The sequence below is a fragment of the Papio anubis genome, chromosome 7 (assembly GCF_008728515.1).
Source record: "Papio anubis isolate 15944 chromosome 7, Panubis1.0, whole genome shotgun sequence".
In the NCBI taxonomy this organism is placed as follows: Eukaryota; Metazoa; Chordata; class Mammalia; order Primates; family Cercopithecidae; genus Papio; species Papio anubis.
The window spans coordinates 93,242,601-93,264,198 of record NC_044982.1 but is presented as its reverse complement, the minus strand read 5'-3'; the positions used below and the strand labels follow the sequence as shown (position 1 = coordinate 93,264,198).

The window sequence follows — 21,598 nt, the reverse complement described above, 5'->3', positions numbered from 1 at the left end:
CTCACTTATAAATCTTAATTGGACGTAGTAGCATTGCCAGCTCTCTTCTGCCTCTCAGCTTCCAAGTCTTTGTGTCTATAAGCTACAGGGCTATAAGCCAAAGCTTCCAGACAAATTGGATGGTACATTAGCAAGTTACCAAGTAATCCTTCCATGGAATCAAAGGATAGTAAGTAGACCCCCAAGATTAAAGTTCAAAAACTGAAAAACCTTCTTGGGTTTTAGGTTGAGTCTTTGAGATATTGACGTTTACACAAAGAGGTCATCATCATCTGATATTTGAGAAGGACTCTGGAGTCAGACCAAAGGACTATTGAAAGATCCAAGCCATTGCAAATTGACTTGGCACAGGAAGATCCTCCTGAATGGTAAAGAAAACCAGTGCAGTGTCACTTACAGCAGCAAACACCATATGCTTGACTCAGCATCCATTACTGGGGAGGTGACAGAGCCAGAGAAACACAAATCTGACAAGTAGGGCAATCCTTTGTCAATCGGAGCACAACATTTCTTCCTCTCAAATCAGTTTAAAGGACACATTCTTTGCCAAGAAGCTCCACAGAAACCTGAAAATGAATGCTTTTATTATGATGGGTTTTCATTTCAATTTTGAAATTCTGGGACAACTGCTTAAAAAAGAAAAGAAAAGACGTGATGGAAGGGAAAGTACATTCAGCTAAGACAGGTTTCTTGTCAAGATCTAAAATATGTCAAGACACACTTCTGTCTTTCTTGAGGATAGAAAGTAATTGGGAGGGGAAGGAATACAGAGAACCCTTGAATGAGACTTGCTGTTCCTGGCTGCTTAGACTTTAGAGAATAATGAAAAATAAACTTACTGTTGGCTAAAATGTTTGTGAAAATGGGCATTGTATTTCAGGGGATTTCAAAGCTGTGATGAATAAGTAAGATTAGTTTCATCATGAAAGCAGTAGTTTTTAAGGGGATTTTGAATAAATCACATGAGTAAGAAAATAGAAGTATGATTTGAGAATTTAATTCAGTTTATACATTTTTTGAATGAGTGCAGTAACAGAATAACACTGAAAAGGAGGAGAAAATTTCTCCTTCTTTTCATAGCCCCTGAACCAAATGATACAATAATAAATTAAAGTATACAGAAATAAAGTTAATAAGTGGAAGTGGTTTTATAAAGATAAGGGTATTTTAGAAAATGCAAGACACATTTATCAAGAGAATATATGCTGTATATGACTATAACATTGTATTTGGTACTTTTTTGATTGATTACATTTGTTAAGTTACAAAATACCTTTTCATTGAAATAAATCAAAGTTGCATATAGGAAAATGACCATATTCCCCTCCTCACCTTTAATCCTACCCCTCTGGTAATCCGTACTAAAAACATGGAGTGTATCCCTTCACATTTCATCTTGATAACCAATAAAAATGTTTTAATTATTCTTAGACCAAACTTGGAATTCATTGCAAACATGAATCATGTATGATTGAACTATGTACCTCAGTAAATAAATAATAATCAAAATAAACAGATGAATTAATGAATGTTTACCACTGTTTGACGGTTAAATGTCTTGAGGCAGGATATTGCATCTTATTCATCTCTATATGCTAATTAACTGTAACATCACCATGCAGTAGTATGGAGTCTACTCGTTTTTCTTGAACTGTTGAATAAATGCATGAAGAGAGATCTTCAATCCTAAATTGGCTAACTACAAGGGGAAGTAAAGAAGAAAAAGAAACAATAAAATGAGTAAAGAGGCATAAGGAAAAGAGAAAAAGAAAGTATGAGAGAAATAGTGAGGAAAAAAGAAAGACGGAGGAGGGAGAAAAGAGAAGTAAATGAAGATAAAGAACAAAAGACACCTGAATCTAAGCCCCAGGGTTAGAAAATGCACATGGTAGCAGGAAAGAGAGGAGAGCCCCGAAACAGAGTGCATTTTCCAAGTCTCAGTAATCTACCTATCAAGAGTCATTGTTAACTCTTCTTACTTCCTTTTCCTCCAAATCTAACTAATCACTGAGAATATCTCTGATGTTTGGCCAATATTTTTCCTTTCTTAACCAGCCTTTTCACTCCATTTTCCTACTTAACCACAATTTATTATGTATATAGGCATTGAATTAATTCTCACTGCAATGCTATTTAAATCATAACATTTACTGCTAAAACTAGTTTTATGTATTTATCATGCTTAATAAATTCAAACCCATTATCCCCAAGTTTAAGACACTCTATAAGTTGCTCTATTTACCTTCTGAGTCTTTTCACGGGTCCAGCCAACATAGCTAGATTGTCATGTGTCTAACATAGTATATAAGTTCCCATTTCAACTGCATCTTACCCAACACAGACTGTTCTTGCTGCAATCCATTCAATGCAATGCCACCCATTATTCTGCAGCTGTTAGTGAGTGCTTCTTTTGAATGCCAAGAATGTTAATAACATAAATTTTGAAGTACAATGACATGTAGCTAGCTATTATGGATGCATTTTCTTAAAACTTCATGAGTGTGTGATTGCTCCCTTCATTACTTCAAAGATTATATGATGCACCTACACTGTGCCAAGGAATAATGTTTTAAAAAAAAAAAAGTTCCTACCTTCACAGAGCCTCAAGTCTAGCGAAAATGATGAGTAAATACAATAATGCATTATGATTACTAACAACAAGAGAAAAAAGGTGTCCCCAGAGAGAGACCAATACATATGGCATAATGGTAATAAACTAAAACAAACTTTACAAATTTTATGATATTTTGAGAGGAATTTCTATTTGACTGTAAACCTAATTGAGTTGTATTGGGAAATATAACCAGTGACTAATTCATGTTATGTCTTATGATAGAGGTCTTGAAAGAGGTCAAAGAGATTTTTTATTATGCCACACCATCTACTTCTTATCTCAGGAACCCAGAATTTGTTTCTTTTCTGCACAAGGAGTACTTCCTGAGGCTACTAGAGTATGTTTTCTCTTTTATCTTTTGAAATTACCTTCAGAGTTCCAGAAAACAGCAGGCAAGGAAACAGCATTGCTGATTAAACATTAGATCATTGGAGCTACAGCACTCATGGTGCATGTCACTCTTTGCAAAAAACACCATGTACATGACTCAGCATCCCAGAGTAGCAAGGTGAGATAGCCAGAAAATATCCTGCCCCAGCGATCTTCTTTCCAACTATTTTAATATCCACTGGCTATTCTTTGAGGAATCTTTGATTACTATGGTTATTGTAAAATTATCAATCTTGTTAGTGTTGGCCTTTCTGAGGGATATAGACACTTCATTTACTGTAATTTTCATTGGCATTTTCAGATTTCAGATTATATACAGCAAATTTTCATAGAATTATTGGTCATTTCAATAGCCTCTTCTTTGAAATGTCTGTTTGAGATTCATGTCCATTTCTTTAAAAATGTTACTTATTTATTTTTTATTTTGAGAGCTTTAGGTGGTTTTGGTTACATAGACGGCTTGTATAGTGGAGAAGTCAGGACTTTTAGTGTACCATCACCCAAATAGATTACACTGAACAAAATAGGTAATTTTTCATCTCTTAAGTCCTTTTTTTTTTTGAGATGGAGTCTCACTCTGTCACCAGGCTGGAGTGCAGTGGCGCTATCTTGGCTCACTGCAACCTCTACCTCCTGGGTTCAAGCAATTCTCCTACCTCAGCCTCCCAAGTAGCTGGGACTACAGGCATGGGCCACCACGCCCAGCTAATTTTTCTATTTTTAGTAGAGTCGGGGTTTCACCATGTTGATCAGGATGGTCTCAATCTCTTGACCTCATGATCTGCCCACCTCGGCTTCCCAAAGTTCTGGGATTACAGGCGTGAGCCAATATCAGATCATATGTCTCTAAAAATATGATTCTCTAGTGAGTGATGTTTATTTTGAACAGTTTCTTCCTTTCTGCACTTTTTCTTTCTAGTGCTTATAGTGATGAACAGAAATATACTGATATATTAACTTTTTTCATATCATTTAAAAAAAATTTTTGGTTAAGGCTTTTTTGTGTCCGTTTAGGAATTCCTTCCCATTATTCCTAATACTATATTTTTAAAGCTGTATTGTTTAATCTTTCATGTTAACATCTATAATCAATATACAATCCACAAGAAGGCTAAAAAAAAAACCAATGAGGTAAACATCCATCTCAAGAAAACAGAAAAACCATAAACAAACTCAAATAAAGTATAATAAAGGCTATAATAAAATAAAGAGATAAATTAATTATATAGAAAGCTGAAATACAGTAGAGAAGATGAATAAACACAAAAATTGATTATTTGAAGACAATAAAATAGAAAAGATAGGAAATATCAAGAATAAAAATAAGAGCATCACCACAGATTCTGAGACATTAAAATGATTATAAAATGATATTATAAGCATGTCTATGTTAATAAATTTGAATTGACACAAGACAAAATAGACCATTGGCAAAGTCCTATAACTACTAAATTAAACAGATAATTTAAAACCTTTCCTGGTCTTCTTGTGCTCATTGGAACACCTTCACCACCTAATGTGGAACTCCAATTATGCTAAATGCCCAATAAATATTTTATAACTGGCAAACTGGCTTTTTAGAACAATTGCATCTATAGTTATTGAGAGTATAAGCAGTATTGCAGAGGGGAATAGGACAATAAATAATGGAATATTCAAAAATGCTTGTATTATTTGATAAAGCAATTCCTTTTTCAGGAAAATTTATCCAAAAGAGGTTGCCAAAAATGTACAAAATATGTGTCCCCTTAAAAATACCACTATAAAATGTAAGCGAGCTCAGTGTCCAAAAACAGGATATAATGTATTTTATATAATATTGATCAGAAAATATTAAATTTACGTCTCATTCAAACAATCTTTAGAGAGTCAAAGTTCAGCTTGCCTCTAGCTCCATTTGTCTGGATGCATCTGTATAATTGGCCAAGATGTCTCTTAGACTTCAGGGTGGATTTTCCAGTGACATAGTATATCATCAACAGCCCAGCCTCATCTTAACTATATAGGTATTACAAATAATACCTACCTTTTTGTTACACGAGGAATGAGAATGAAATTTTATTTTATTTTTTAATTTTTCTAATTAAAATCTATACGTTTCTTTTTTAAAAAGTAGGTTTGAATCTGCTTCCAATAAAAGAAGTATACATATTATGCAGAATTAGATGTAAAAATTTATAAATAGAATTGAATATGTTGAAAGTGATACCATTAGAGCTGGTGACTTTGACAGTGAGATCAGCCCCTGGATCTCTCCCCACTGGACATTTGATTTTTATTACTTCCCTCAGCGCTCTACCTCCTTGCCTTCACTGCCTCATGTTTGGAGTGTGTTGTGTGGCCTCAATACATTCCTGTGATAAGATTATGTCACATAAGTATGCATATGATACTTATATGATAGCAGTTCATATGCATATAATTGACATGTGCATATAATTTAATTATATGCATATAGGTATGGGAAAGATGCATTAAATACTTTTAGGCATTAAAATTCATCCTGTAGAATGCTTTGACAATAGAAAATACAAAGTATTGTTGAATGAACAAAGACATTTACAAAACAGCAAATACAGCATGCTCTCAACTTTGTAATTTTGCCTAGAATTAGAGTAAATATATGTACAGGCAGAATATATGGCGGTACATATTGTGTGTTGTTAGCACAAAATATCTACTCCTTTGGCCTGCCTAAAATTTGTGTTATTCAGATCAATATATTTTTTCAGAACACATTAGCACTGAAAAGAGTTTTTTCCTCCATTTTCTACAGCAAACAGAGATTTTGAAATGAACAGGACACATTTTCCAGAAATGGAGAGATGGTAAGGACAGACGTTTGCCTAATTCCTGGCCCTCTGCACATGATCTGCCTCACATTCTGAGTTGCTGTAAGTACAAAGCAGGTACTGAGTAATGAAAACATATGTAACAAAAGGAAGAAAGAGAAGGCCAGTTCCTAATCTGGGACAAGACAGATCCAGGATGAGACACTGAAGCTAAAATTAAGTCATTACAATTTTGCCTAGGATGGTCTTAAGTCAGAGCCAGCCACCCTGCCTCCATCTATGCCCCTCTCTTTCACAGGTAATTCATGTTTAAATGTATCAATTCACCCAGGTTCTGGAAGGAACATATCTCCAGCTTGTTTAGGTTTCCTCCAATGCCTCATTATATTATCACTACATCTAAGTACAACCATATATGAGGAATAACTAAAGGATTTTCAAGTTAGTAGTGCTGAGTAAGAAATAAGAGATTGTTGTACAGCAAGGTCATGAAAAAGATCAAGCTACAGAAACTTAAAAATAGAGTATAACTAGGTATAAAGATTGTACTGATGTTAGGGGCCCTAAATCCTGAAAGACACACACGATAAAAGATTAAAGGGCTACAAATCACTTACTTCTCTCATAACACATATATTTTAGTCTAATTGCCTATTTTTATGTGTCTCTTCATTAGTCGATGAATTTCCTGAATGCAGGGTCTATATCATCTTCATCTGTGTACCCCCAACCAACACAAACACACTTGGTGAAGTGTTTGGCGTAGAGAAGAAATTTAATAAATGAAAGTTGAGAATATAATGTTATGAATGAGGGCTAATGAGAGAGAAAGAAATAATAATATGCCATCTAAAAGAAGTAAAAGCAATCAAGTTATCTTTTATACAAATACTAGAGACTTACAAGTTTCAGGGCTAAGGAGTTCAACCCCATGGGTAGAAATGGTATTCCCATCTCTGGGGAAAAATGAACTTAAAAGCATACTTCATCCATGATTTAATCAAGGTATTATTGAGATCTATAAGGAGCAGCAATTTTCATCATTGGAAATGAATAAGAAATAAGATATTTCTGCTGCAAGAGCAATTTCGATTAATGTTACTGAGAAAGAAAAGAATGAACAATTGTAATACTCAAATGCTGCCCAGTTTTTAAGAACACCAAAGTGGATTCACATTTTCATGTGCCTGAGGTGATCAGGTGAAATCCTGCGTGAATACAGAGACAAATATGTGAGGTAGACTGTTACATTCATTAAAATTTTCAACCCTGATATTCTACATTTGCAACATAAATTCCTCATTTTAAAGGTAGTTGTATAATACATGCTACAGAATAGAAAATTAAAAATTGGAAAAAGATGAAGTCCAGAGATTCCAGAATAAAGTTTGGTTTTTATATGGAGTTATATTTGCTTACCTTAGTATTGTAAGGACATGATATTAAAATAGTTCTATTCATAATTCTAATAATAATAGCTCTATTTTGGGTATTTGAAACAAAAATTTGGAGGAAAACGTACCTTCAAAGAGTTAAATATACACACTCATGAGCTCATTAATATCTCTCAAAAATCTATCATGTAGGAACTTTACTAAACAAAATACATTTATACATTTTATAGAAGTAATTTAATAAATATTATATTTTCATTTACTCACTAAACATATTGAGTAATATGTCTTTCTATGTGCTAACTCTGTCCTATCAGTTTTGGGATTACCTTGATGACAATATCTTATCTGGCATGCATAATGCCATTTCCTCCTTCCACATACAATTCTCAGATTTTTAAGCTCTTTCTCATCAAGCCCAGACATGCCCTCAGCATCCCTTTCATCACAGGACTTTAGGCAGCCACTACCATTTGGTGAAAAGTAGCATGCAAAATGCATCTAATTTGCCATTTCTCATATGTGACATCAAAGAACTCACAGTTTAGTTGAAGACAGTACATAACTCACAAATGTTTGTGTGTTTTGATAGGGCAGGATTTTAGTAATTAGTGTGGACTGTGTAAGTTTCAGTGGAGGAAGAGGTCACTCCAGGCCGGAGCAGGGACAGAGGTGAGTTCAGGTAATTGGTCTGCCACTTGGCAGTGTTGAAATGTGACTTCGAGTTTAAAGGGAGAGAATGATCAACAGAACAAAACAGGAGAAACAAAAATGTAGGTACAGGATTAATGTGCAATGTATTCATCATTATGCAAGGTAATATTTCTTTCTTAAAATGTGCACTAATGTAATTTCTTAAATCCTCAAGAAAATGTCCAATTCTAGCTTATTCTACTGGGTTTGTTAAATAAATATACCTTCTCCTATCCTTGTGTTCAGTGAATTTTAAACTTCTGACATGCTCCCCTTCAGCTTGCGTCTTTCTAGCTAGAGTTTAAATTTTCCAGTCTATCGCCTCTTATCCCCTTGAGCGTTTTATTTGTCATTCTCTGTACAAGTTGCAAGCACATGGACACTTTCATGAAAAGAATAAAGGGCTGTGGTGACAATAACTTCTCATGTGCAGACTCATGTGAGTTTATGAAGTGCTGGTGCAAACAGTCACTGTCCCAGGAAACCATCTTGCATGGGCTACTCCTTGAGTTTCCCTTTCACGCATAATCTATCATTAATCTCCTTTTATTCAAAAAAATTATCAGATGCCGACCACTTTCAAGGTTTTGTCTAAAACACTAGGGTTAAAGGATTCATAAGAAATGGTCTTTGAGGGCAAAAAAAAAAAAAAAAATCCAATGAAGTCAACAGATGCGTAAAAAGATATTCGTTTTAAAAATTGAGCTAAATGCAATGATGCCTATGTTCACAGAGTGTCTTAAGAGCAGTAAAAGGTGATCTATCGCTTAGCTTGAGGAAGGGATAAATCAAGGAAAATTTCCTGGAGGCCAAAGTACCCAGTTTGTTTCCTGAGGACTAAAATGATGTTGGTCAAAGAGAGAGGCTTCTGAGAAACATAAGGCTTATCCCATAAGCAAATGACATAAGCCATTTGCTATTATTGTGTTTCTGACCACAATGCACAACTAAGTTTTGGTTTCTAATCAACAGCCACCGTGTGTCAAAACGGCAATACCATATCCTCAGTTCATAGCTGCGTGTTTCTGATTCAGCATGGAGAGTGTTATACTGGCCTAGTCTACGATGGCTCACAGGTGATACAGAAGGAACTCACTACCCAGTGATGAGAAAATAAAGAGGTTTACTCTAGATGAGTGCTTCTTAAAGTGTTGTCTCTAGATGTGCAGCATCAGCTTCACCTGAGACCATGTTAGAAATGCACATTCTCAAGCCTCACCTGGAACCTACTGAATAAGAAACTCTGTGGATAGGGCCCAGCGATGTGTGTTTTAACCAGCACTTGAGGTATTTCTGGCATGCTTAAAGTTTGAGAAAAGCTTCCCTAGTTAGGAACTGAATCACACCAAAACAGTAAGCATTGGTTTTTCCAAAAGAAAGTTGGAATGTTCTTATCTGAAAGGGAGAAAAATGAATGATGGCCAGCTGTTCAATGTTATTCAAGAATACAATATTTGGAAAAAATGTATAAGAAGACAGTCAAAGGTCCGATGTGGTGGCACATGCCTTTAATTCCCGTGCTTTGGGAGGCTGAACCAGGAGAATCACTTGAGGCCAGGAGTTGAGACCAGCCTAAGCAACATATCAAGGACCTCATTTCTAGAAAATATTTTAAAATTTACCAGCTGTGGTGGCACATGCCTGTAGTCCTAGCTACTCTGGAGACTGAGGTAGAAGGATCGAATAAGCCAAGGGATTCAAGGTTACAGTGAGCTATGATGGCACCACTATACTCCAGCCTGGGCAACAGAGTGAGACCCACTCAGTCTTTAAAAAAAAAAAGAGAGAGAGAGAGAGAGAGAGAGATAGTAATAATATTTAGAAACTCTATTTATTTAGTCACTTTAATTAATGAAAGAGTTAAAGGAATTTAAGCTACATCTTTTTAAAACTACATGGCCCTCCTTTTAAATCAAAGACTTCAATCCAGGACTTTCTATTGTATTCCATTTGTACTTCCACATTAGAATTTCTCTATGCCAAAGAATTATGAAAATCTATATTTTGCCATTGTACCACTTTAATATTCATTTTAATGACATAATATAAAAGTTCCACTTTAGTGAGAACACCCATAGCATAAATACCGTATAATAGGACATTTTAATTTTAGTAGCAAAGAAGCTGTGCTCCTGCATGATGATAACATGATGGATAAAAGCATCCAAATTCAGTTCTTAGAACAACCTTTGGTCTACATTAGCAAAAATAAATATTAACATAAGAAATATATGATGGAAAATCATTAGCACTGTATGAACAATTAATTCAAAATGGTACATTGATCTTTAAGCCCCCTAAAATAAAATTTATTAAGCAATTCTAAATGTTTCTCTAGCAAAAGCCTTCAGTATTTAACACATTTTTAGATAACTTAAGTAGAAAGAACACACTAAACATTGAAGCAAATCTTCATGGTTTGGATGGGAAATTCATGGGCCTCACTAGTAAGACAGAATTTCGTAGGCAGGAATATATTCTTATAATAGCTTTGAAGTCAGCTTCTTTTAAGATAGGTAAATATGCTTCTTGCATTTTGATTCCCTACTAAAAGAGAGTAAATATTCATGTAAATTACTCTCATGACCTCATGTTCACTTGAATGGAATAGCCGGTTTAGAGGGAACCTAAAACACTGGGAGGAAACCCATCAACTTGGATACAAAACCAAGAAAGGGGGGTGGGGGTCCATGCTGTGTGGAGAACAAGGGGGAAATATACATTCCGTTTTTTCTTTCTTTTTATTGCTGCTTCTCCCCATTGATATCAGTGAAGGGGCTAAAATTCTGAGAGAAAAACTGACCTTGTAGCTAGAGCCTGGGAAAGGGGACTTCTAAAACTAGACAATGTGTGAGAAACACTGAGAAGAAGAGAGGAAGTACTCTAACTATGTACATAAGTTAACTAAAATTCCTGCTTTTCCTCCCAAAGTGCATAAGCAAGAGCAAATCCAAGAAGCATAGCAAACATTTTGAGAGCTGAACTAAAATATAACTACTACCCAAGTCCTAGCTGAAATTTTGATTGGTACATTCGGAATAGCAAAGCCTTTGAAAACTAAACTGATAATGGAACAGTTAGCCAAAGAGGGTGAAACAGAATCTGTGGTCAAGGCAGAATGGGTTAATTCACCGGTAAAGAACAATTTAAAATTATCCAGAAGATCTTAATGGGTTCCAACGTCTCATAACATATTACTAAAAATTATTAAGATACTATCAAAGCTCTTCACTATACAAAGAACCAGGAAATCTGAGCAATTAACAAAAAAAAAAAAAGATATGACACAGCTATTAAAGTTATAGTCTTACCTCAGAGATATTGCAGGCTCAGTTTAGACCAAAGAAATAAAGTGAATATCGCAAGACAGTGAGTTACACTTTTTTTGGTGTCCTAGTGCATACAAAAGTTGTTTATACTATACTATAGTCTGCTAAACTATAGTCTAAAAAATGCCTTAATTAAAAATACTTTATTGCTGAAAATGCTAAGAATAATCTGAGCTTTCAGCAAGTTGTAATATTTTTGCTGGAGGAGGTTCTTGCCTTGATGTTGATGACTGCTGACTGATCAGAGCAGTGGTTGCTGAAGTCTGGAGTGGCTGTGGAAATTTATCAGAATGACACAATGAAGTCTGCTGCATCAATTGACATTCTTCGTTAAAGATTTCCCTGTAGCATGTGATGCTGTCTGATAGCATTTCACTCACAATAGAACCTCTTTTAAAATTGAAATCAATCCTCTCAAACCCTGTGGCTGCTTGATTCACTAAGTTTATCTGATAGTCTAATTGTTTTTGTTGTCACGTCAATAGTGTTTACAGCATTTGTACCAGTTGTATGTTCCATCTCAGAAACAATGTTCTTTGCTCATCTATAAGAAACAACTCGGCCGGGCGTGGTGGCTCAGGCCTGTAATCCCAGCACTTTGGGAGGCCGAGACTGGTGTATCACGAGGTCAGGAGATCGAGACCATCCTGGCTAACACGGTGAAACCCTGTCTCTACTAAAAGATACAAAAATATAGCCGGGCAAGGTGGCGGGCGCCTGTAGTCCCAGCTACTCGGGAGGCTGAGGCAGGAGAATGGAGTGAGCCCAGGAGGCGGAGCTTGCAGTGAGCCGAGATAGCGCCACTGCACTCCAGCCTGGGCGACAGAGCCAGACTCTGTCTCAAAAAAAAGAAAAAAAAAAAAAAAAGAAACAACTCATCATCCACTAAAGCTTTATCATGAGATTGCAGCAATTTAGTCATGTCTTCAGACTCACTTATATTTGTATATATTTAGCATCATTTATATCATTTCTGGCATTTTTTGAATCCAAATATTCATGTAATATCTTGTCTATAAACCTTCCTTTAGCATTCCTTGTAGATTCCTTGTAGTGCAGGCCTTTGGCAATAAATTGATCCCTTCCTGGTGTAAAAAAAAGTATTTAACTTGTTTTCATTTATGAAAAACATTATTACTGTACACAGGGTTCTAATTCAGTACTTTAAAAATATGACTCCATTGCTTTCTGGCTTGCATAATTTATAATGAGAAGTCTGCTGCATTGCTTATATATGTGACTCTGTGTGTTTTGTTTATTTTATCTCTAATTGGCTAAGATTTTTACTTCATTTTTGGTTTTCATCACTTCGGTTTAAATGTCTAGTTTTTCTATTTCTTTCTTCTGTATTTATACTTCTTGCACTTTTCTGGGATTCTTCAATCTGTGATTTAAATCTCTTCATTAATTTGGGGAAATTCTCAGTTATCACCTTTTAAAATATTTTCTCTGACCAATGTCTCCCTCATTTTCTTTCAGAAAGGTAATTATACGTATGTGAGATCATTTTATATTTTCTGACAGCTTTTGGATATTGTGCTTGTTTTTATTCTGTTTTCTTTTTGTAATCCTGTTGAATAATTTCTATTGACCTATCATTAAGTTAACTAATCCTTTCCTCAGATGTGTCTAGTAAACTGGTATATATGTCAAAAAAAGTCTTCATTTCTGATATCTATTTCTTTATTTCTAGGATTTTCATTTGATTTTAAATAGTGTTCTATTTCTATGAAAATATCACATCTCTTCGTTCACATTGTCAACCATCATGCTAGACCCTTTAACATATAATTTACAGTTATTTTAAAGTATCTTCTAACTCTAAGTTCGTTTCTGTTAATGCTTTATCTTTTAAAAATGGGTAATTATAGTGTTTATTTGTTAATTTGGATGTATCAGAGGTTTTATTGAAGAGGAGACATTCTCTATAACCAAAAAAATTTAGAGACTGAGGTAAGTAATAATTAAGACCATAATTTGGCACATCTTTTCTCTGGCTACTACTTTGAGATGCTGAGTAAATCTAGTAAGAAATTAAGCTAAATTTCACTTTTTCACTATAGTTACCCTCAAGGCACTACAGATTTAAAGCCCTGAAATTGTGGAATGCTATTAGTAGTCTCCATATACAATTGTCACAGAGGAGTCTCTCTAAACTCTTGCCCCTTTTTCAGTAGTAGACAGCTGTTGCTCATGACTCCATTCTTGGCGCATTGTAGGGGACTAGAGGTGGTTATATATCCTCCTGCTTCAGATTCAATCTTATGCAGGGCCAGTGTACCTTGAGGGTAAGCCTTTTTCAGCATTTTTGTCTTCTCCAATGGCAACCAAACTGTCCTGTATCTGTGGAGGTCTCAAGCCAGAGGATGTCCTGTCCATATCCAGTATTCTTCACACTCTAATTGTTATTTGTGCAGAATTCTGGATTCAAGATGGCTTCTTGCCTTTTCTTCAGGGAAATATGGCTTTTATTTCTACTTCTCCACCAAAATCAATAGCTTTACTCGGGCTCAGGGGCTAGAAAGTAGGACTCCCGTTCCTCACTCAGTGACTTAAAAATTTTGCTTCATTTTAGATAATCATTCAAGGTATTGAAAGAGACTTTGTGCCTTCCATCAGCAGCAGTCAATAACCCCTAATGTACCAATAAGTGGGTTATTTCCAGTCTCCTATTCTGCCCCCAGTACATGTTGTGAGCACCCAGTACAGGCAGATGAAAAGGAACTTTAAGTGAGTACAGACTCCCCTGTGTCCAGTGTTACTAGTTATTCTAAACTGTAACATTAGCCCACACTTGCTCTTTAATAATTTATAAAAATTTCAACTACTTTATTTTTACTTGCTTTTATGGAGGCTACTTCTTTTACCTGTGTTCATCCAAAGATAAGAGTAGTGTTTTCTCTCTCTTTGGAGAGTCTTCCTATTCTTTGGAATTCAATTCACTTGTTGGGCTAATGATCTTAGCTCTTTGATGGGATCAAAGTTGTGATTTTGAATACTTGTCAGCTATTTCTCATGGTTAAAATGGGAATGAATTTCCAGTGTGTTGTTTTTATATCCTAAGTGGAAATAAAAACTCCATCTCCAAGTTAGTTTTTAATTGTTTTACTTTCCTTTCTGGAAACCACACAGAAAACAAAAAAAAAATAACAAGAACAAGAACTAACAACTCAAACTCCATTATTGGGTGTATGTTAAGAATCTACAAAAAGAGAAATTCCACACATTAAAAAGTATAGGTAGTCCTCAATCCAAAACCAATTAAATATGCAAAAGTAAAATATTTAGATCATAAAACAAAATATATATCTATAAATATATATGCACAGGCATTCATGGATTGCAAATGAGTAAGACACACAAAAGCAAAACTCAGCATCTGAATTTTGATTTTTAAAATGCTATAAAAGTTATTTTGGAGACAATTGAATATGGTCTGTGTTTAAAATAATATTGTTAATACTATTACCATAGTACTGTTACTACTGCTACATTTCTCCATTATTAGGGTGGTGCAAAAGTAATTGTGGTTTTTGTCATTGAAAGTAATGGCAATATTAGTATACTAGGGATGTTTGCACCAACCTAATGTAAGGGTACTGTCCTTATTTAAGGATAACGTATTTATTTTTAGAAGATGCATTCGGCATAACTGTATTTTAGTTAATAATACATGTGACTTATTTTCAAATGCTTCATTTGACCAATTGTATAGAGAGGAAACATACATGATAATTTAAAACAGTAGATTAATCTATATAAAGGGTATTGAGGTGTTTATTGTACAAATTTGTATAGGTTTAAATTTGTTTGGATAAATGCTTAGAGAGGGATTTTTTTCTTAATTTTTTGTAGACATATTGTAGACAATTTAAAAGATTAATTATAATCTTTTATAATTAATATGAATGATTTCTAATAAACACAATAAAGTCATTTATTACCTTTTTTAAAAAATGTGTAAAGCTTACAGGTGGCATAGTACAAGGGCTACAATTCAGCCCAGAGAAATGACAACTTTGGAGAAACATGGCTTAAAGAGGTTATGGATGGCAGTTCGGAGTTTAACGCCGGGTTTTAGTAACTTCCATGAGAGTTAACATTGTGATTTTTTTTTGCTGAAATACCCATAAGCAAAAGATAGGAAAGGAGAGATAACACAATTCAATTACTGGCTATAGTGGGTTGAAAATAATTCTAATCGCTGAGGCAAAAATTAGAATTTGTGTACTATATAGTCATGGTAAAAATAAAATTATGGAGAATCTAACAAACAAACACTGACCTCTGAAAGGGCTTTCATCGGAATGTACATTATGTGGAAGAGATGTTTTCTGTATAACCTTGAAGTGAAGGTAGATAAAGAACCTATGGGAAAAATAATCTTATCACATCATTACCCTACTTAAAATTCATTAGTGACTCTATACTGCCAGGATAAAAATATAAGTCCTTGAGCCTGCTTAACAGAATTTCCATAGCCTATTCCCATTATACCCTCCACCATCTTTCCTACTGATTTTCCCACTAGTATTTGCACTGCCTCCAACAAGCCAAACATTTGTGTACTTCAAGAAACTGCATAGGCTTCCTTTTCAATGTCATGGACAAATCTGTCTAGCTGTCCAAGTCCTTTTCAGCTTTCTGAGCTCTGCCCAATCACAGTCATCCCTTCCATAAAACTTTCCATCATTCTCCCCTAACTAAGGCGACCACTTCACCCTCAGAATATTCCACATATTTATCTCCCCAATTTAGTTACTGCATTAAAATTAGGGACAATGCCTTATTTGTCCTGCCTTATTAATATCTGATAGTGAGGTGTTAACTCTGAAATCAACAAGTGCCTACTTGATTGAGCATCTTGTGTCTTCCTGTTGCATATATAATAGTGGATGATAACATGTGAACTAAGGCAAAGTGAAGAAACAAAACTAAAAGAGATTCTTGCCAATACAGAAAACAATGATCATCCTTCTGACAAATACAGTAGATTGCTTTTGGTATCCCAAATTTGATTCCCTGGAAAAGGACTCAAAATAGAATGTATTACCCTCCAAAATACTCTGAGCCACCAAAATAGGTTTTATCTACATAGTATCTAAAGCCATCCAAATGTGATGTGAAAATGTAATTGTTAACTTTAGTACGTGTCTACATAGCCAAAAATGCCACTTAATATAAAGTAACAATTTATAACAATATATTATTAAGCTCCTCATGAATGCTTGGAGTGATGTTCTAACACCTTACTACTTAAATACTGTCCTCAGAAATGTATTCTCAAGATCACCTCAGAACTTGTTAGAAATGCAAATTATTGGACCCCAGTCCAGACCTTCTGATTTGTAACATGTATTTTAACGAGATCACTAGATGATCATACAGGTATTAAAGTTTGAAAAGCACTTATCTAAAAGATATCTAAAATATCTAGAAGAAAACCTGAGTTTGACTAACCTTCTTTAGGGAAGAAAAAAATTTGTATTTGCTCTGGTGATGTCAACTTAGCTGTTGTGGCCACATTCCTAATACACGAGATTGCTGATAGCATTTGTATCCATCTTGTATCCGTGTTATCAGGCACACACACTTGTCTGCATCTGCTGTTCACAGACAAAGCTCGCATTTTTGAAATGAGTAGCTACATCACCCTATTTGTGTTCAAATAATCACCCAGTGTTTATTTTCTTTCTGTGGAGGAATGTGCATGAGTCCACAAACTACAACTTGACTTCATAATGCATTCAGTATTTTTAAATTCAAAAAGGAGAAATAGAAGTGTGCATTGTTGGACTACTTTGAGTCTAGGAGATTAAAAATTAATAGTAAAGAAACAGCTTAGATAAAACTATGCTTTTCATGTTAATTTCTTTTAGTAGCTGTGCTTTCTGAAATTGACTTCAGTTTCTTCAGTTAAAATTTGAAATGCAAATAATAAAGTTATTTAAATTTCTAGGGATTATGCTGAGATTTCTTTTTAAAAGAAATAAAGCATCTTTTGCTAAAAGAAATGCTGGAAATGCAATGCCCTATTTAAAAGACAATAAGTATATTGAATAGCGTTATAAAAAACAGTACATTTCTGCATTGAAAAAACCTATGATTTGACACTTTTTGTTTCCCTTTAAAAATAAATAAGACTTACATTAGCGAAGGAGAATTTTGGTAGCTTGACTAGAGATAAATTCTCCCACAGGTTAACAGACAAAACCCGTAAGAGAAACACATCAATAGGATTCTGTATCTGCCATCTTTGTTTACTTAAAGACTTGATGAGTTGGTCTAAATAGGAACCATATGTTTCATTTGCATGCAATGGATTGAGGGCTGTTTCACTTCTGTTTGGAAGGAATTTTTTCAGGGATGATACCATAGTTCACTTATTCATGTTTTCTGGGAGAATCAGACCAAATGACAAAATTACACTTGCAATTCACTTAGATGTAATTAATGATTTAGGGAGGTCATTGTTCACATCAATAAAAAGATAAAATTTAGTATGGGGATGAAAGCACTTTTAGATATTTTATTTGGTTAACACTATAGTAATCACATTTCACACAGTACAGTGTTATAAATAAAATTTAAAATCTTTAATGAACAGGGAGTAAGAGTCTAGGTTTTAATTTTTGTAGTGACTTAATCCTTAATGTTAAAGGTAAGATATTACTCCTAAATGCATTCATATATACTGCATCTACTCACTTAAACCAATTTAATGGACTCTAGATGCTACAACTGATTGGTAGGTAGAGTTTAGGGAGACTAGCATTTGTGATTTTGATTTTTTTAATTTCCTGGCATACTAAGTGTAAAAATCTGAGACTGAACAATTTACAAAAGAAAGAGGTTTAATCGGACTTATAGTTCCACATGGCTGGGGAGGCCATGCAATCATAGTGGAAGGCAAGGTGGAGCAAGACACATCTTGCAAGGATGGGAGCAGGCAAAGAGAGCTTGTGCTGGAAAACTCCTGTTTTTAAAACCATCGGATTTCATGATACCTATTCACTATCATGAAAATAGCACAGGAAAGACCCATCCCATAATTCAATCACCTCCCACTGGGTTCCTCCCATGACACATGGGAATTATGGGAGTTACAATTCAAGATGAGATTTGGTGAGAACACAGCCATACCATATCATTCCACCCCGACCCCTCCCAAATCTCATGCCCTCACATTTCTAAACAATTATGCCCTCACAACAGTCCCGCAAAGTCTTCACTCATGTCAGCATTATCTCAAAAGTCCACAGTCCAGTGTCTTATCTGAGACAAGGCAAGTCCCTTACGCTTATGAGCCTGTAAAATCCAAAGCAAGTTAGTTACTTCCCAGATACAGGTATTGGGTAAATACAGCCATTCCAAATGGGAGAAATTGGCTAAAACAAAGGGGCAACAGGTCCCATGCGAGTATGAAATTCAGAGGGGCAGTCAAATCTTAAAGCTCCAGAATGATCTCCTTTGACTGCATGTCTCGCATCTGGGTCACGCTGATGCAAGAGGTGGGTTCCCATGTTCTTGGACAGCTCCATCACTTTGGCTTGGAAGGTACAACCTCCCTCTCTGCTGCTTTCATGGGCTGGCATTGAGTGTCTTTGGCTTTTCCAGGCATATGGTGCAAGCTGTCAGTGGATCTGCCATTCTGCCACTGGAGGACAGTGGCACTCTTCTCACAGCTCTACTAGGCAGTGGCTCAGTAGGGACACTGTGTGGGGGCTCTGACCCCATATTTCCCTTCTGCACTGCCCTAGCAGAGGTTCTCCATGACAGCCCCACCCCCACAGCAAACTTCTGCTTGGACATCCAGACTTTTCCATATATCCTCTGAAATCTAGGTGGAGGTTCTCAAACTTCAATTCTTGATTTCTGTGCACTCGCAGGCTTAACACCATGTGGAAGTTGCCAAGCCTTGAGGCTTGCACCCTCTGAAGCCTACGACCCAAGCTCTATGCTGGCCCCCTTCAGACACAGCTTGAGTGGCTGGGATACAGGGCACCAAATCACTAGGCTGCACACAGCATGGGGACCCTTGGCCTGGCCCATGAAACCACTTTTTCCTCTTAGTCCTCCGAGCCTGTGATGAGAGGGGTTGCTGCAAAGCTCTCTGATATGCCCTGGAGACATTTTCCCCATTTTCTTGGGGATTAACATTGTGCTTCTCATTACTTATGCAAATTTCTGCAGCCTGCTTGAATTTCTCCTCAGAAAATGGGATTTTCTTTTCTATCACATTGTTAAGCTGCAAATTTTCTGAACTTTTATACTCTGCTTCCCTTATAAAACTGAATGCCTTTAACAATACCCAACTGCCTCCAACAAGCCAAAGTCACCTCTTGAATGCTTTGCTGTTTAGCAATTTCTCCTGCCAGATACCCTAAATCATCTCTTTCCAGTTCAGAGTTTCACAAATCTCTAGGGCAGGTGCAAAATGCCACCAGTCTGTTTGGTGAAACATAACAAGAGTCACCTTTCCTCCAGTTCCCCACAAGTTCCTCATCTCCATCTGAGACCACCTCAGCCTGGATTTCATTGTCCATATCATTATCAGCATTTTGGTCAAAGCCATTTAACAAGTCTCTAGGGAGTTCCAAACTTTCCCACATTTTCCGGTCTTCTTCTGAGCCCTCAAAACTGTTCCAGCCTCTGCCTGTTACCCAGTTCCAACATGGCTTCTACATTTTCAAGTATCTTTTCAGCAACACCCCACTTCTGGTACCAATTTACTATATTAGTCTGTTCTTGCACTGCTGATAAAGACATATCTGAGACTGAGCAACTTACAAAGGAAAGAGGTTTGATGAGACTTACAGTTCCACATGATGGGGGAAGCCTCATAATCATCATGGAAGGAAAGGAGGAGCAAGTCACATCTTACCTGTATGGCAGCAGGCAAAGAGAGCTTCTCAGGGAAACTCCCATTTTTAAAACTGTCAGATTTCATGAGACTCATTCACTATCATAAGAACAGTGCAGGAAAGACCTGCCCCCATGATTCAATCACCTCCCACTGGGTTCCTCCCATGACCTGTAAGAATTGTGGAAGTTACAATTAAAGATGAGATTTGGTGGGGACAGAGCCAAACCATATCAGTGCTCTATGCAAAATGCAAAGATTCTTCCCAAATTTCCAGTCTAAAAAGACTTTGATTTTGACCCAAAATTCTTGGTTGGCCATACTGGCTTCTGAGACTTAGCAACTTTCTTATGGAAAGGGAATAGGGAATTGCTCAAAGCAAACATAATTTATGGTGTCATAAACGTAAGTAAGTCATGCTTTGCTAATACTTTAATTGAAACATAACATTTAAAAGGCTATTCTAAGGCCAGGCACAGTTGCAAGTGTCTATAATCCCAACACTTTGGGAGTCCAAGGTGGGAGAATCACTTGAGGGCAAGAGTTCAAGACCAGACTGGGCAACATAGCAAGACCACATCTCCACACAACAAAGATAGTAAGAATTAAAAATTGCCTGGGCATGGTGGTATGCACTTGTAGTTCTAGCTAGTCCAGAGGCTTAGGCAGGAAGATTACTTGAGCCCAGAAATTTGTGGCTGAAGTAAGCTATTACTGCATCATTGCACTCCAGCCTAGGTGAAAGAACAAGTACCTGTCTCAAAAAAAAAAAAAAAAAAAAAAAAAAAAGGATATCCTAGAGAGTTAAACTGTATTAAAGATTTTTTTACATTTCACATTAAAGTTTATTCAAAAGGTTAAGGAATGTAAGGTCCATGTCCTTGCATGAATGTAACTTCACTCTAGAATTTTTAAGGATATAATTTTTTAGGAGTATAGCCAGTTTGTCCATGTAGAAAAATCACTAATGAAAACAAAGTAGACTTTCAGATATTGGAATGGGAGAATGTGAAGGAACAAAAACAAAAGTAAAATACACCCTTAAGGTGCTTATGGTCTAAAGTGAGACTATACTATATCTCAATACATACTCTAATATCCTTAAGGATATATTCAGTAAATAAATGAGAGAAGTGAGGTAGGAAAAAATATGATATATGCTGGAAATAGCAGGTGGTCTGGTTTTGATAAATTCAGTTGTAAATGAAGCAGAGAAAGACAAATCTTGGAAAAGAAATTTGTATAATTTCTATTCTATTTGCTGAATTTGTTTTTCATGCTACTGGATGTAGTTTAACTTTCTGAATGTTCCATTCAAACTGGAGAAGAATGGATAATCTGCTGCTGTTGGATGGGATACTCTATAAATGCCAATTAGATCAAGTTGATTTATAGTGCTGTTCAGATCATCTATATTCTTACCAATTTTCTACCTGCTGGATCTATCTGTTGCTGCCAGACAAGTATTCAAGTATCCAACACGATACTAGGGGATTTGTCTATTCCTTCTTTCAGTTCTATCA

The 21,598-nt window shown here is 35.8% G+C and overlaps 1 long non-coding RNA gene across 1 annotated transcript in view; it reads right to left on the bottom strand.

The window, feature by feature from the left end:
* Positions 1-1,671: 1,671 nt before the first annotated feature.
* LOC103886051 overlaps positions 1,672-21,598 on the bottom strand; it is a 46,009-nt gene continuing 26,082 nt past the window's right edge. Inside the window, exon 4 of the long non-coding RNA XR_002523216.2 lies at positions 1,672-1,699. This is a non-coding gene — a long non-coding RNA (uncharacterized LOC103886051). The remainder of the gene's footprint in view (positions 1,700-21,598) is intronic.